Here is an 18,645-nt window from a genome sequence, read left to right on the forward strand (position 1 = left end):
TTTGTTCCAAAATGAATCTGGCTTGTCTAAATGAGCATTGGCATACAACAAGTGACTCTGTTTATGGAGTGAGTGCAGAAAGGGCTTCTTTCTCATCACCCTGCCATACAGATGTTCTTTGTGCAAATTGTGCTGAATTGTAGAACAATGTACAGATACACCATCTGCGGGAAGATGTTCTTGCAGGTCTTTGGAGGTGATCTGTGTGCTGTCTGTAACCATTCTCACAATCCTGTTCATATGCCACTCCTGTATTTTTCTTGGCCTGCCAGACCTGCTGGGTTTAACAGTAACTGTGCCTGTGGCGTTCCATTTCCTGATGACATTCCTTATAGTTGAAACTGACAGTTTAAACCTCTGAGATAGCTTTTTGTAGCCTTCCCCTAAACCATGAGACTCAACAATCTTTGTTTTCAGATCTTTGGAGAGTTGCTTTGAGGATCCCATGCTGTCACTCTTCAGAGGAGAGTCAAAGGGAAGCCCAACTTGCAACTGACCACCTTAAATCCCCTTTATATCTCATGATTGGACACACCTGTCTATGAAGTTCAAGGCTTAACGAGCTCATCCAACCAATTTGGTGTTGTAAGTAATCAGCATTGAGCAGTGACAGGCATTCAAATCAGCAAAATGACAAGGGGACCCACATTTGTGCACAGCCAGTTTTTCACATTTGATTTAATTTCATACAACTAAATACTGCTTCACTAAAAATCTTTGTTTGGTAAACACCACAGTACTCAGATGTGCCTAGGAAATGAAAGACATACCACTGTTATCTTTTTTGTTGAAAGTAAATTATTATGTAGGCTGAGAGAGAGTCCCAAACTTTTTCATATGACTGTATATATATACAACCCCAATTCCAATGAAGTTGGGACGTTGTATAAAACATAAATAAAATCAGAATACAATTATTTGCAAATCCTTTTCAACCTATATTCAGTTGAATACACTACGAAGACAAGATATCGAATGTTCAAACTGATAAACTTAATTGTTGTTTTGCAAATCTTCACTCATTTTGAATTTGATGCCTGCAACACATTCCAAAAAAGCTGGGACAGGGGCAGCAAAAGACTGGGAAAGTTGAGGAATGTTCAAAAAACACTTGTTTTGAACATTCCACAGGTGAACAGGTTAATTGGAAACAGGTGTTTGTCATGATTGGGTATAAAAGGAGCATTCCCAAAAGGCTCAGTTGTTCACGAGCAAGGATGGGGTGAGGTTCACCACTTTGTGAACAACTGCATTGACAAATAGTCTAGCAGTTTAAGAACAATGTTTCTCAACGTACAATTGCAAGGAATCTACGGATTTCATCATCTACTGTCCATAATATCATCAAAAGATTCAGAGAATCTGGAGAAATCTCTGCACGTAACCGACAAGGCCGAAAACCAACACTGGATGCCCGTGACCTTCGATTCCTCAGGTGGCACTGCATTAAAAGCCGACATCATTCTGTAAAGGATATTACCACGTGGGCTCAGGAATACTTCAGAAAACCATTGTCCGTTAACACAGTTCGTCGCTGCATCTACAAGTGCAAGTTAAAACTCTACTGTGCAAAGCGAAAGCCATATATCAACAACACCCAGAAACGCCGGCACCTTCTCTGGGCCCGAGTTCATCTGAGATGGACTGATGCAAAGTGGAAAAGTGTGCTGTGGTCTGACGAGTCTACATTTCAAATTGTTTTTGGAAATCATGGACGTTGTGTTCTCCGGGCCAAAGAGGAAAAGGACCTTCCGGATTGTTATCAGCGCTAAGTTCAAAAGCCAGCATCTGTGATGGTATGGGGGTGTGTTAGTGCCCATGGCATGGGTAACTTGCACATCTGTGAAAGCACCATTAATGCTGAAAGGTACATACAGGTTTTGGAGCAACATATGCTGCCATTCAAGTGACATCTTTTTCAGGGACATCCCTGCTTATTTCAGCAGGACAATGCGAAGCCACATTCTGCATGTGTTACAACAGCGTGGCTTTGTAGTAAAAGAGTGCAGGTACTAGACTGGCCTGCCTGCAGTCCAGACCTGTCTCCCATTGAAAATGTGTGGCGCATTACGAAGCGCAAAATACGACAACTGAGACCCCGGACTGCTGAGCAACTGAAGTTGTACATCAAGCAAGAATGGGAAAGAATTCCACTTACACAGCTTCAACAATTAGTGTCCTCAGTTCCCAAACGCTTATTGAGTGTTGTTAAAAGGAAAGGTGATATAACACAGTGGTAAAATGTCCCTGTCCCAGCTTTTTTGGAACGTGTTGCAAGCATCAAATTCAAAATAAGTGAAGATTTGCAAAATAACAGTAAAGTTTGAACATTCGATATCTTGTCTTTGTAGTGTATTCAATTGAATATAGGTTGAAAAGGATTTGCAAATCATTGTAATCTGTTTTTATTTACCTTTTACACAACGTCCCAACTTCATTGGAAATGGGGTTGTATATATACATACTGTATATATCATTTTTTCTCATCTCCTCAGTCCTCTGTATCTGAAATTCTATCTATAATTGTAGCACTTGATGGCCAGAGATTGATGTACACTCTGCCGACGATTTACCAATCAAAAGACAGGCCTCACTAGAGCCCGCCCTCTCAGCTTTGACTGCTGAACAATGACAGTTTCCTTTTCAAGGTGTATTTCATGATGCATACGGTGTCTAGGGAATAAATAAGGAAAGAACTAATTAAATAAATATATCAAGAAATGAGCAACAAAAACATATATTAATGAAACATCTAATTATTTAAGATATCGTTGTCCTTTTTATTTATTTATTTGTTTGTTTGTTTGTTTTTACTGTCATATTTATTTCTTTTGTTCTAACATTTTTTATTTCATTTATCAGAAATATTCCTCCATAGTTTGAAACTGCTTCATTTTCATGCTTATCTGTTTCCAGGAAGTATTTATTTAACAATGAATTAGTAGGTGGCCAGGCATTCCTTTTTAATTTTTCATTTTGCCTGTGCTGCTTACTAACAATAGGGTGACAAACAGGTGGGTATTTAAATGTATCCAATCCATCTTGTTGGCATTTTTTTAATGGCCATGGCATTATTGTCTAAATGTACCAACAATGCAGTTTTGAATTGTGAACTGCAATGGAATTAAACAGAAGCCGGTCTGAGGGCCCTGTGTTTGTGTGTTGTGTGTGCACAGGTGTCTGCTGTCTGATTTGTTAATGATAAAAATATTAATATGTGTGTTGCAAAAGAAGTTTACTTTTTTCTTCTTTTTTTTCAAAAGACCATGACTGGTGCATTTTAGCAAAGTTTCCAACCCCCACTCCCCCACCCTCAATTGCCAGTACTCCCAATAAAAGTGACTTCTGCACGGTAGAGGACATGCAGAATTCTGTCATTGTCAGTTTCTTATCCTGAAGATGGCCATGATGCTCGCTGTAAATGAATGAGAATATTTACTTTGACCTACTCTGTCACATCTCACCGTACTGTCCTTGCTAGCACTCTTCGACAAAGGAATGACTGATCACTTGTGATGATGCCGGCATACTAATATAACAAATCCCGACCATTTTCTATACTGGGCATCGAGCATAACAGAGATTAAGTGTGTGTGTGTGTGTTGGTCTAAATATTTAAGATAGAAAGTAACAGGTATGGCAAACCATATACGGAATAAATAAATTAATTTGGGAACCGTAGAGAAAAGTCAAGCAAACTGACACCTTTTATTGGCTAACTAAAAAGATTACAATATGCAAGCTTTCGAAGCAACTCACGCCCCTTGCCTGAAGAAGGGGCCTTGAGTTGCCTCGAAAGCTTGCAAATTGTAATCTTTTTAGTTAGCCAATAAAAGGTGTCATCTACATTCATAATGGCTAACACGGTACAACACCCTAGTACTTTGGGAACCGTCAAACATACCGAAGTCATTTTGGGAAATTCAGGTGAACATGGTTGACAAGTTTGTTGGTATAAATAGCATGTTCTATACGAAAAAAATGTTCTAATATATATATATATATATATATATATATATATATATATATATATAATATATATATATAATAATATATAGTGCCTTTCATATCTATCTATCTATCTATCTATCTATCTATCTATCTATCTATCTATCTATCTATCTATCTATCTTCATCTATCTATCTATCTATCTCTGTCTAGCGCAGCGCACCTTTCGTACCTGTCTTGCTGTTGCTTCTCACCACTTGTACGCCAGGTGCGGCGACGCGCGTGTGTCTGCACGTGCCTAGCACTTCGGCGCGCTCTTGTGGCACATGCGCGCGCTGCTCTACTGACCCGCTCTACACCCCTCCCTCTCTCCCACCGCGTGCGCGTGCTAGTGTGTGTTTTCAGAAGCTCCCGCTCACTCTGACTGACTCGCAGAGTGCTCAACCCCGGAGTGTCATCACCTAACGGTCCCACACGCCCCATATTCACCCAGTGCCGCTGACATGGCCTTCGCGAACCCCGCACACATTATTCCTCAGCTGAAGCTGGAGGACGCCGCCGAGGACAATCTTTTTAAAAGCATCTCTCTGCGATCCCTACCCCAGCTGCAGCATCCGAGGAGCAAGCCGACTTCCCCCGGGGCACTCAGAAGACAACACCACAGGTAGGGAAACGACAAGACCCTGGAGCTTTAAGGGGGCGGGGGGACACCGGAATGGCACCGTACGTACAAATGAGGGCAGAGAGACTCGTCTGAAAACTGCGATGCATAACAGGCGTGTGAAGATAGGCGCACGAGTAATAAAGACAGAGAGACACCGCAGACGCCAGTGATGCGTGCGGCGTGCTAGCACACAACGGGGCTTGACACAGACCCGTAGTCTGGGACCGCAGGTCGCAGCTGCCCCTTCCTGCCGACTCTCTGTACCTGCCAGCTTTGAAAAGGGAGGGGTTACCAAACTTCCAGATACTCGATACACTTGTACTCAGTGTCCTACTGTGACACCGAAAGGTGTAGCTTTACTCGTAGTCATTAAGCAAGAAAGAGCGAAGGTTTGAATACGCAAGTGCTGTGAAGGGGTGACGATAAAGGCGTGCTGGGTCTTGAAGAGCAGCGAAGGAAGGAATAAACAGCGCTGCCGCCTGTAAGGCTTGCCACAGGTGTGCATACGAGAGAGGCATCCCTGGAGGCTTGAAGATCCGACAAGTGTGAAATCCCCCACCAATGACAGTCTTTTCCGCTTTAAGAGCCAAGGTCTCACCAGGCTGTAATGTAATAACAACACAATGTGCTGTGTCTGCGCTTGGACTTTCTCCTGCGCTGCTCTGCGTGTCCATTGTCCGTATTTACTGCACTCGCTTTGCTGAGGTAACAAATCGCAGCCTGGCAGGCGGCAGAAAGTTGACACAGCAAAAGAGAAAGGGACTCCAACGCGCCACAGTCTCTGAGGCATTTGGGTAATGAAGACCAGGGGGGCTGGTTTGGGTTAAGGGGTAAAAGGACTGGCTAGGCTGTTCTTGTTCTGCACAAGGCATGTTATTTATTTTAATAGAAACAGTTAGCTGTGTCTGTGTTATTCTGATTGTTGGTATTGGGTAATTCAGACCAAAAGTATTGTATTTGGATTTGAAATGATTTGTTATCAAAGATTGTCATGTGCTGTATGATGTATAGTATTAAAATGTGTACATCCACTTGTGCATTACAGGTATCTATCTATCTATCTATCTATCTATCTATCTATCTATCTATCTATCTATCTATCTATCTATCTATCTATCTATCTATCTAATATAGCCTCAACAAAAGGTCGGACATGGATTCAAGGCTTGGAGTACCAGTCCAACATGTTCTTTATAAATGTCACCAAAATCAAGGAGGCAAACGGAAATAACGGCCACTGCTGCGTTCTCTTTTAATACGCCAAAGTAACCTGGGTAGATGGGCTCCGTCTCCGTCTCAGTCGGGACTTGTAATGAACGCCCGCTTCTGGTTAGTAGACCAATTATATAGCAATAGTCCCAGAAGAGGCATGGTCAAGGAGCTTCTGGTACTTGTCCTTCAGAGCTGCGGATGTTGGGGTTTGGGAGGGTGTTAGCGACAGCGCCCCCTCTCGCCAGGAGTTTGTTTACCTTAGCAGAACTTTAAATCTGCTTCTTAAGCACATGTGTGTGGCAATCAGTTATATCTCATGTTAAAATGTATTGTTTTATTATATACTCTAAAGTTCTAAATCTTTTTTGGGTTGTAATTTTCTCACTAATTTAGCTGTAGTAATATCTATTCATAATAAACAAGTTTGTGTTAGTCATTTACTTTGAAGAAGTAGGGTGGGTTATCTCTCCATCCCATCCATCAAGCCATGTCCCCGTGACTGAGAAGGATTTTCCTTTCTTTGCATTGGTTTTGCTTGGACGTCCTCAAGACTTGCACATTATGTAGACTGGCCAATTTACCAAGGAGGGTGTGTACACCTTGCAATGGACAGTCTCATTCTAAATGTTTGGGTGGTACATTTTACTTACCATGTTTGAGTGACACCAATTCATAATAATTAGTGTCAGACATCCCACAGAGCAAAAGAGAAGCCACTCAGACACGTCCATGAGTATGGCAACTGACCAGAGCATATGGACATTGAGGACCAGGGGGACGGCTTGTTGGATTGGGGCTTCAAAACTGACTAGGCTATTCTTGTACTGAGGAAGGCAAAGTTATTTACTGTAACAGAGCTGACTGTGCCATTCAGACTCCTGGTATCGGGCAGTACACACCAATCTATCGATTTATATAGTGCCTTTCAAATCTATCTATCTATCTATCTATCTATCTATCTATCTATCTATCTATCTATCTATCTATCTATCTATCTATCTATCTATCTATCTATCTATCTATCAGTAAAGTTTCCTCTACAGTCGTGTTTTCTACTGGTTAGTTAGTTACTTACATTTATCTATCCCCTTTCTAAACACTCCAAGTGCTTTGCATAGGCAGCGGGGAGCCACTTCAAACACCACTGATATGCAGCATCCACTTGGATGATGCAGTGTCAACTATTTTTGCACTAGTAAGCTCACTACATGGTAGGCTATTAGATGGTGAAGGGGTCAGACAGACAAGGGATGATTAGGGGGTCAGAACAGATGAGGCTGTGATGGATAATTTCGCCAGGAATGTCAAATACACCTTACTCATTTTGAGGAAAGCCCAAGGATCTTTTATGACCTTGGGGACTCGGGATTTTGGTCTCATTCCAAGAACTGCACCATATTTACAGCCTAGTGCACCCATCACTGCACTTGGGTGTGGGGTAAGCAACGCCCCCCCCCCCCTACGCTGTCCTCACCAACACCTCCTCCAGTAGCTTCTTCTACAAGCTTCTCCTAGATCTGTCGTTCATAACGTTTGGTCCTGGTAGCCAGCTGCTGCAGGAGGTTTTTGTTCCGACCAGTTTCTCAATCGGTCTGTCATTGTAACATTTAATTATTCTCATTGTTTACTTGATTGACCATTTTGTTTCTTTTATTTTACATTTACAAAAGCGTAGTAGTGTCAGATTTACACTTACAGGAAATGAACACATATTTGCATGTTTTCTGTATATTGAATTGTTTATTTTTTTATTTATGTCATTTTCACTTTTTCTGTGGAGTTGGCTTTCTTAATTGTATCTAATGATGCACCGAGCAGACACCAGCACAAATAGCTGTGAGAGGAGCAACTACTTCAGTGTCAGCCACTTAGAAGCTTATTAGCAAATAATTGTTACATGCAAAGTAAAAGGCAAACGACTGACTGACTGGAATTCTGGTTGGGGACAAAAACCTGCAGCCACTGGGAGCCGTGCTGTCCTGGATGGCATCGGGTGGATTAGCTGTTCTGAAGTGCTGGCCATTCATCCATCCAAGTTGCTGAGTCAGTGCAGGATTCTCAGGATTTTGCTTTGGTTTCGTTGGACGTCCCAAAGAGTTGAAGTGGATCGGTAGATCTCAGTTGGCCCAGTGCTGGTGTGTACATCTTGCAATGAACAGTGCAGCACATGACATTATTTGGGAATACATTTTTCTCACCGTGTTTGACTGCGGAAACATCACCGGTTTATAACAAACTACTTGGTGTCGGTTGTTGACTTTGGGGCGGAGGGAGGGGAATCCATCCATCCATCCATCCATCCATCCATCCATCCATCCATCCATCCATCCATCCATCTATGTCTATGCAGTGTTGTCCTCCTTTTCTCTCTTGGACATTCTGAGGACAATCCATTGTCCAAAAAATCCAAATAAGGCCACTAGAGTTGGGTTTACCTGGCTATGGCCAACCATCTCACACCAGAATGGTGCCTGCCTGACACCCAGTGCTGCCATGAGAGGCTTGGTCTTGTCATTTCCTCCAAGTAGAACAAGTGGCTGCAGATGGCTGCATTATAGAAATGAGTCCAAAACACAAGCTGACATTGAAGCGTTGGTACACGAGTGGAGTAAACGGGAGCTGATGGCTGTCTCCTCGTTTTTCTCTTCACATTGGAGGATTTGGCAGGTGCTGTTATTCAAAGATCAGAAGCATTGATGTCATAGGCAGGAAGTGCAAAACTATAAGCAGCGACAGGCAGTGTGAGAGAAACAAGGAGGACGTGCACAGTACATGACAAGCGAGAAGTCAAGTCCTTGAAGATGAACACATCAGCAGGGGTTATGAGGTACCCAGTGGCCTCGGTTGGCACCTCAGGTGTTGTAGCATCAGAATCTGCCCTCCTCTTTGTGTGGAGTGGTATGTTGTAAAAGGGCAGCATGGTGGCACTGTGGTTAGTGCTGCTAGAGGACAACTGTTGTACCGATAGTGGCACTGAAATGGGCCTTTATTGGTTTGTCTGCTCCTTCATTGAGCCATTACTTGATCAAGAACCGTTTCATTCTCAGAGTTCTTTACCTATGAAAATATTTCCTTGGGGCTTTGAGAAGGTTCCCCATATTTGGACAAAACAGAAATCTTGAAGGTGTAGTAGGCAGGATATGATGGCTCAAGACAAACCTGAACTTAGTCAGCTGTGATTATGTGCAGCAGTCCGTTAAAAAATCACAAGTCTGTTATCATCTGCTCCTGGGTATTTATGGACTCTGTTACAGATCTTCTCTCTATATATTTATTTATATATAAAAGCCAAATACCACTGACTCACTCATCACAAAATCTCCCAAACCATGAGGACCTGGGACTTGAAATGTGGAATGGAGGTTATGCTTGGCCCATAGGTGCTCGCTAAGAAGCAGTTTTAAAAATGCCGTGGTCCAAGTGCAAAATTTATCATAGTTTTTTAAACCCGTTTGTATGTCTGTCCGCTTTTCATGAGAGAACTACTTAACGGATTTAGATCGGGTTTTTTTCTAGAATTTGCTTGAACATTCCATTGATTTTGTGACTTTCTCATTACACTAAGTATCATAGTTCACTTGTGGTACCGATTTATTAATGCGAATCCGAGACAGACTCATTGGGCTGCGAGGCCCTCCTCACTCATGAGTCTGCCTTACAGCCGCTTAGCTAGCGAACGAGAGAACTACTTAACAGATTTAGATCTTTTTTTTCTAGAATTTGCTTGAACATTCCGGTTGATTTTGCGACTTCTCTCATCACGCTAAGAATCGTAGTTCGCTTGCAGGAGCGATATATTTCGCGCTAATCTGAGACGGAGGCTGCAGGCCAAGGGAGGAGTGAAGGAGTGGGGAGCCGCACAGGGCCCACCTCACTGCCCTGTTTTACTAATATGCGGGTAAAGCCATGGGGGATTGGTAGTATATATATAAAATCCAACTTCTGTCTGTCCGCTTTTCACGAGAGAACTACTTCAGCGATTTAGATGGTTTTTTTATTTCTATAATTTGCTTGAACATTCCGGTTGATTCTGTGACCTCTCTCATCGCACTAAGAATCATAGTTCGCTTGTGGTACCAATTTGTTTGCGCAAATCCAACAGAGATGCAACGGGCAGAGGGGAGGGGGCGGGGCTTGCCTCACTCACACGGCAACCTTGTGGGCGTATCTTACATCCGCTTAGCTAGCGAACAAGAGAACTACTTCACGGATTTAGATCATTTTTTTTTGTAGAATTTGCTTGAACATTCCGGTTGATTTTGCGAATTCTCTCATCACGCTATAAGAATCATAGTTCGCTTGCAGGAATGATATATTCACGCTGAATACCATGAGGACTGATTGTGAGGTCATTGATGTTAGATAGAATGCCTAGAGGGGGCTGGGTGGTCTTGTGGCCTCGGTACCCCTGCAGATTTTATTTTTTTTCTCCAGCCGTCTGGAGTTTTTTTTTTTCTGTTCTCCCTGGCCATTGGACCTTACTTTTATTCTATGTTAATTAGTGTTCCCTAATTTTAATTATTTATTTTGTCTTTTTTCTCTTTCTTCATCATGTAAAGCACTTTGAGCCACATCATTTGTATGAAAATGTGCTAAACAAATATATGTTATTGTTGTTGTTGCTAATTTGAGGCTGTTGTCCGAGGGAAGGGGTAGTGTGACGTCAGGAGTGGGGAGCCGGGCAGGGCCCTCCTAACTCACATGCCAGCCTGCGTTCGAGTCGCTCTACCTCTGTGTTTTGGAGTGTTCTTTGCCTCCACTTAGCTAGCGATACCTTTTTGTTTATTGATCTTTAAAGTTTGTCCTGTTTCGCTCCTACGTGGGCAGAGCCGCGGGGGATGGCAAGTAGTAAATAAAGATTCTGTCCGGAGCCCTCATGTGGATGGTTCCCACATGGCATTGCTCCGCAGGACCGCTTTGGCACCTTTATTTTTAAGAGTGTGGGTTTGAATCCCAACTCAGTGCCTTTCTGCCTCCGTTTTTTTTTTTCTTCAAAAGATCCGTAGGTCAGGCTGATGGATAATTCTGAACGAAGTTCTTATCAATGAGGAGGGCCAGCCATGTTAGATAATCCGATTGACACGTAGGACCTCACCGATGATCCCCTTAGTTGCAGTTCTTCAAGGAATTGGCGGACATCACAGGTTGTCCGATCAGAATGGCCAGAGAGTGAGGAGATCCAGTGTAATTAGTTACCGAGCGTACATTTCCAAGCCACCATTGAGTCCAGATATTCCATTATATATTCAGGTAGCTCTTTACACAGATAAAAGACGAGGAGGATTATTTTGAAATGGATGACGTGTGATATGATGAGATGGGATGATGTGTGTGGGTTCCTTTGATAAAGCAGAAAGAAAAGCAAGGAAATATTAATTTAATGGTATCTACTGCCAACAGCAATCATCCACAACCAAGAGTAACAACAGACAGCTTGAGTGTAATCAGTCGGGCTTCAAGGGGGGTCATGGCATGTTACAACTTGCTAAATGCTGCCAACATGCCATCTGTCCTCATCCTGCTAGATCTCTCTTGTGTCTTTGACAAGGTCAACCTCTGCATCCTCCTTGTTACCCTCCCTGACTTTAGCATCCCTGGTGGTCTGAGTCCCACCTCTTGTGCAGATCTTGGAGAAGAGAGATGTCAAGGGTGCACCTAGTGAGCTCAGGGGTGCCCCAAAGATTGGTGCTGGACCCTCTCTTCACACATCCTCACTAGGCACTATCATCATGATCCATGTGTTCCTCATTTCAGTGTCATGCTGTTGATCCACAGCTGTACCCACCATTCCCTCCAAAGGAATGTGTGACGGTATGGGCTGGCTCCTTGCTCCCTCTTCTGTAATGGGAGCCTCTTGAACCCGACACCATCAGTACTGTAACCGAGATGAGCGTGACAGATGAGGACAAAACACACCAAGCAAAGGGATAGTACAAAGTGCTCAGTGCTTTTATTAAAAAAAAAATCCAAATAGTGTCCATAAAGTGCAGTCCTCCAAACTGTCAATAAATAAATAAGTGTTATGTGGAGGTTAAAAATCAATAAACAGAACAATCCCTTAAAAACGAGGTTAAAACAATGCAGTGCAGGAAACTCATTGCAAATCCCACAATCCCCTGGTGCCTTCCTTTAAAACTGACACCTCTCGGCTTCTCCTATTCGGACCTCGCAGCCCGTCGAACAGCAGGTGTGGACACCCATCTCATCCTGCCCGTGTCCCCCGCCACCAATCCTACAGTTTGCGGGCAACCACAGAGCCCTGCTCTTCCCGCTCTGCACTGCCACCACTTCCGTCCTGGCGAGAGCACCTCCAGAGCATAACGGTCACTCCTGCTTCCAAAAACGCTCAACAGAAGGCACCAATACTCCATAGTTTATTTTGTCATTAAAGTAGAACGTCTTAAACTTAATTTTAAAATCAATGTTTTATTTACTACATTTTCTCAAACTCCGTCATAACTAATGTAGCACATTAAATGCTTCGTATTAAGTGATCCCCGACCCATGCCAATCGCTGTGTGCTTCTTAAACTAACCTCCCCTTGCAGTGCTGCCTCCACGCCACCGTGCCCCCACATGTTTTGTACAAGCTTTAATGCATTTATTTCATTATAAAATATCAGATCACTTATCTTGGCATTCTAAATGTTCAGAGAGCTGGAATATCATGAAGTGAATGTGTTCTGTGTGGCGATTGCTGCCAGTTTAAGAAGCACGTAGCGATCTGGGTCGGGGAAACACTTAACAAACAACATTTAATGTGCTGCTTTAGTTATGACAGGGTTTGAGAAAATCTAGTAAATTAAACATTGATTTTAAGATGAAGTTTACCACATGGCAATGTTAAACTAGGGGGAGAAAAAACAAGGGTTTAAAGTGGAAATGTTCAAAATTATATATCAAGCACATCTGTCTCGCCTAAAAACTGTCCAAAATGTTTCCAGGGCAAGATCCAACCTGCGAACGCTGCAATCAAGTCCCAGCCTCACTGGGTCACATGTTTTGGGCCTGCACCAAACTAACATCATTTTGGACCAAAATTTTTAAGTGCCTTTCAGACAGCCTTGGGGTCACAATCCCTCCTAACCCATTAACAGCTGTATTTGGTGTTCTTCCAGATGGGTTTAAAGTGGAGAAGGACAAGCAAACTGTGATTGCATTCGCTACACTATTGGCACGCAGACTTATTTTGCTAAACTGGACGAATCCTAACTCTCCTCTTTTAAGTCAGTGGGTAACCAATGTTTTATATTATTTGAAATTAGAAAAAATCAAATATTCAGTTAGAGGATCTGTACAGAACTTTTTTAAAACATGGCAGGATGTAATCAATAAAATTTTAGAATAAGCTCTTAAAGCACCGTGGAAGCAATTATCTCTGCATTTCTGTTTCTTCTCCATTCATCTCTACTGGTCTATTAAACTCACCAATTTAGGTATGTCTACAAGCCTTAAGTTTTATCCCGTTGGCCATGCTCTCTCTCTCAGGAATCGGGGTCGACTTGTTTTTCAATTCTATTTTTTGTAAAAATTGATCGATTTGTATGAATGATTACAATAAAATTATTAAAATAAAATTTAAAAAAATAAAGTGGAAATGTCGAGAATAAAGATAACGTTGACTTTTTTCTCGACACTTTCTTTCTTTCTTTCTTTCTTTCTTTCTTTCTTTCTTTCTTTCTTTCTTTCTTTCTTTCTTTCTTTCTTTCTTTCTTTCTTTCTTTCTTTCTTTCTTTCTCCACCGCTCTAACCGTCTGTTTCTTCTCTTTTCCTTCTTAATGTGTGCCACCCTTTTATATACTGGGGAGCTGTTGCAGGTGCAGTCGCCTCATTGCCACCCGGGCTGATAAATAAGACGATCAAACTGACCGCCTCGCATCAACCCGGAGACGGGGCGTCTTCACGGCAGATCGCTCGCACCTGCTCCACTCCCCAGCACGAGCGCATTCATCATTTACTCATTTTTTTTCTGAGTGGCGGAACTGCTATACCACAAGGACTACATGGATTCAGCGAGAATCGACCCCATGCAGCACTGATATTGCAACCAGGATGAGGAAACACCATTTTCAGCTCAACCTGTCAAAGACAGAGAAGTTGTTACCCCTGCTTGTCCATCTGTTCAACTCGGCTCACAATCGCTGACATCCACCAAAGTCTGTTGGCCACCTTTAGAAGGATGATTGATGAACATCTACTCTTCATTGGCCACACTGCACATTTTAAATTCTTGTAGATACACTCCACATAAGATGTTCAAGAGCAGACCGTTTCCTCCTACTCCAGGCTTTGGTCTGCTCGTATCTGGACTGCTCTTTGCTGGCTGGAGTATCGGCACGGATCACCAAGCCACTGCAGTCTATTCAGAAATCAGCTACAGTAGACTACCTGCAGAGCGCTACACTCTGCGTCTTCGAATTACCCATAATCCCTTGCGAGCGTGATGTAATGCTCTTGCTTCTCTCCATTGCAGCTACCGTGTAATTTTCAAATTGCCTTTACTCGGCCGTCACGAAGACAGAGTCAGTTAAGTTTCTGGGCACTGTGCTTTCAGAAAACCTTAAGTGGGATGCTAACCTCACATGCATTATTGAGGAAGCCCATCAGAGAGTGCATCAGGTGAGAAAACTCAAACCCCCCCACACCAGTAATACTGGTCCATTTCTACACAGCTATCACTGAGTCGGTTGTGACCTCATCTCTTAACTGTCTGCTCTGGCACTGCCCCTGTTCAGGCTAAAAGCCATCATCAGAGCCTGTGAAAGGAGCATGGGCTCTAATGTGCCACACATTGAAGTCTTCTATGAGTCCAAGGTGAGGAAAGGGGGCCGCAGAGGTCATTGCTGATCGCACTCACCCAGGGTACCTCCTGTTCCAAAAGTAAAACAACATGGCACCTAAATGTTTGTTTCCACGTGCAGCTAATCAGGCCTGAGCGTCTACTCAGTCAGTATCTGTGTATATCTGCACACTGGGCTACCATCTTATGCTGCATCATATTTTATCATATTTTAGTATTTTTTCTTCTTCTATGTCTTTTTTTACATTCTGTGTTGTCCTTGTATGTTGCACCAATACTGTCAAGACAAGTTCCTGCTCCACATTAGGTGACCTGGCCTATAAAGTGAATTCTGATTCTTTATGATTTACCCTCATACTAATGTGGTGGCAGTAATATGGATAGCAAACAGTGTGGACCACTAGGGGGCACACCAGCCGCCCCAACACAGACACAGACGGACATAGGACACAAGTGCAAACACACGCTTTTATTTTTTTTTCTTTTCTCTGTGGGAAACACTTTCCCCCATTTCCCACGTGTAGAGCTCAGTCACAAGCACCGTCCAAAACACAAAGCACACTTCTCTTCTTCTGTCTTTCTCTTTTTCTTCACTCCTCCTGGCACGCTTTGTCTTCGCCCACCTGATGCTAGCTCCTGGAGTAGTGGCTGCTGGCTCCTTTTAGAAGGTACCAGGAAGTGCTCCAGGTGCTTATTGACCTTGTGTCTGGCCACACCCAGAAGTGCTGCAATTAAGGGCTCAGCAGCAGCTACAGCACCCCCTGGTGGTGCCCATGGTATCCAAAACAGGGCTGCACCAAACTCCAGCTCCCATGGAGTCCAAGGCACTGCTGCAACCCAGGGGGGCTGCCACCTAGCACTCTCGGGGAGGTAATGTTCTGGATAGGCTCCTTCCCCGGGTCCTTCCAGTGTAGAGGTATCCCGGCCGGGCAGTGCCACAACTGCAATAACCACCATCATCACTAATAGCTCTAAATGTAATACTGCTTATACTTAAATATATAACATCATGAATACGTCACTCTCCCTAAAAGGGTCTGAAACGGAAAATTAGCTCACAATATTATGGAAGTAGCTATTCAGTGAACCATAATAGTTACACATCAGTATGTTTTCAAAGTGACAATATCTATTTAAACTACTACTATCTGAAACATAAGTAATGAAATAAATATGAATGCAATTATAAAAATGGTGAACAATTTAAGGCAGTGGCGTAGTTCGAGTTCGTGCCACTCGGAGTGGGGCGGTGCTTCAATTTGCCGCCCTCCAGCTTATCTGAATATGTTAACTTATTAAACAGAAAATTAAAATGACGTATAGAGAAAAATTAAGATCGATTTTGCATAGATGTATTCATATATAGAGAAACAGCAATAATTTTTCACATATAATTATTTATAAGCATCAACTAGACAAGAATCTAGTATAGACACACTGATATGCCCTGTTTTGATTATTAGTTTAATATAATTACGCAGCAAAAACCAGAACCAGCGTTGTGTACAAGTGATAGGTGGGGATGTTTTCTGCGCAGAGCAAGAACGCATTTGGATTGATAATGAAACAAATTTATAAATTGTAAATTAGTTGTTTATCTTCCTAGAAATTATTATCGGTGTAATGTTTATGTTTATTTTTGTTATTGCCTCATAAATTTCAACTGCTGTGTCTGATGCCATCACAGAAGGACAGTCTGAAAATTATTTTTGAAGCATTTGTGAATACAAATCAGAGAATTTTACTTTTTTCAATTCATGAGTGACATTTTTCCGAACCCTGCGGCTTACACAGGAATTGTACAGATCCTTTTGGCCAATACAGTAGACCCCCGCGAAATCGCGGTTCAGAGTTTGTGACCTCAGTCGTTCGCAGATTTTTCCTTAGAACCTAACTAATAATTGTTGGCGGAAACCGCAAATATCATCCACAATGTTTTTAAGTCTTTTTTCATGGCAATACTGCACTGTAGAGAGAACACAAAGCAACTGTAGAGGAAAAGGCGGCTTGGGATGGTGAAAGTAGCCAATCCGAGAGCGTTATTCATTTCTCCTTGCTGCTGATTGGCTGCTGATCTGTGACGCGTCTCTGGCAGATGCAGCCCAGCATTCCCGTATCCTAACAGTTTACCGCGTGTAGCTGTCTCAAGTGTTTCGCTGAGTGTTCTCGTGTTTTTCGTTTTGTTCTTCTTAAAGCCCAAAGATGTCACCCACATGCCCTGCACCTACTAAGGCTTCTGGCAATGAATCTCAGCGGCAGAAAAAGTTTAAGACACTCCAGGAGAAGGTTGAATTACTGGATTTGCTCCCGGAACTAAAAAGTTATGCTGCAGTAGCCACCCGAGGAGCTGAAAATCCTCTGCTTTGCTGTGCTGTCATTATCTTCATTACATACCTTCATCATACTGCACAGCTAATTCATCATTATCATCATCATCTTCAATCAATATCATTCATTATTGGTAAGTACCCTTACATTTTTCTGTATTTTTATTAAATTAAATTATTATTTATTTGCCCTTCTTATATCAAAGAAAACACGCTTGCATGAATTACAGTACATATATCGGTAACGTCGGTATTTGACACTGCGGGAGACAGAGCAGTACAGTACTGTACAGTATACGGGGTTACCTTTACATTCTTTTATTTAGGGTAATGTATTGAGCTGAGTTTGAAATGAAATGAAATTGTTTTAGGGACATATTTAGGGTTTAAACTATAAAAATAGGCATTTTTTGGACCTCATCCAAAATTCGCGGGAGCTCTAGGAACATAACCCCTGTGAATTTTGGGTTTATCTTTAATGTCGCCCCCAAAAATGTGCCGCCTGCGGTGGACCGCCCCCTCTGCCCGCCCTTAGCTACGCCACTGGTTTAGGTACTTAAACTATATGGACATGCTTACTCTGTAGAGCATTTGTGAGGTCAGGCACTGATGTTGGATGAGAAGGCCTGCCTCACAATCTCCATTCTAGTTCATCCCAAAGGTGTTTGATGGGGTGGAGGTCAGAGCTCTCTGTGGGGGCCACTCAAGTTCTTCTACACAAAACTCCTCCAAACGTGTCTTTATGGGACACAGTCATGCTGGAATAGAAAAGGGCCTTCCCCAAACTGTATGCACAAAGTAGCGTTCTCCAGAACGTCTTAGTAAGCTAAAGCATTAAGATTGCCCTTCACTGCAAGTAAGGGGGCCGAGCCCAAACCCTGACAAACAGCCCCACACCGTCATCCATCCTCCACCAAAACTTCACAGGTGGGTAACTTCCTCCTGGCATCCCATCAGCCCAATAGAGAAGCGTCATTTGTCACGTTTCCACTACTCCAGGCTCCACTAGCAGTGTGCTTTCCACCATTCCATCCGACGCTTGGCATTGCACTTGGTCATCTGAGGCTTGCATTCCATGAAGCTCCCACCACCCAGTTTTTGTGCTCACATTAATGCCAGTGGAAGTTTGGAACTCTTCAGCTCTGGAATCGGCAGAGCGTTGGCGACTTAGCACTTGCTGACTCCCCCTCTGTGACTTTACGTGGTCTGAGTTGCTGTTGTTCATAAAAGCTTCCACTTTCCAATGAGACCACCAACAGCTGGCCGTGGAATACCCAGTGAGTTGGATAATGGATGGATGGATGAGTCCTCTTGTGGATGCTGTAGCCATGACTAGAACTGAGGAGACACTGTTGTGTCCAGCAGGGGGCGCATACTCCCTAGGGACATGCTCTTCTTATTAAAAATCCAGATAGCAGTTTGAACCTGCATGTGTAAAGTACCCCTTCAGAAACCATGGCATAAATATTTAGAGCAGAGAAATTTGCTACAAGAAAGGAGATGAATCTAACTGGCACCTAACATACAGTCTAACCCGCTTAGTCCTGAAGAGGGTCACTGGAGCCTATCCCAGGGAACACTGGGCACAAGGCAGGAATAAACCCTGGACAGGGCGCCAGTCCATCACAGGGCAAACACACTCTATCTATCTATCTATCTATCTATCTATCTATCTATCTATCTATCTATCTATC

At 42.9% G+C, this 18,645-nt stretch overlaps 1 protein-coding gene across 1 annotated transcript in view; it reads left to right on the forward strand.

The window, feature by feature from the left end:
- The first annotated feature begins 4,228 nt into the window (after positions 1 to 4,228).
- Positions 4,229 to 18,645, forward strand: part of gramd1ba (GRAM domain containing 1Ba) — a 369,918-nt gene continuing 355,501 nt past the window's right edge. The window contains exon 1 of the mRNA XM_051931902.1: positions 4,229 to 4,613. The gene's annotated coding sequence lies outside the window, so the exon portion shown is untranslated. The remainder of the gene's footprint in view (positions 4,614 to 18,645) is intronic.

This window comes from Erpetoichthys calabaricus, chromosome 9 (genome assembly GCF_900747795.2).
Source record: "Erpetoichthys calabaricus chromosome 9, fErpCal1.3, whole genome shotgun sequence".
Taxonomy (NCBI): Eukaryota; Metazoa; Chordata; class Cladistia; order Polypteriformes; family Polypteridae; genus Erpetoichthys; species Erpetoichthys calabaricus.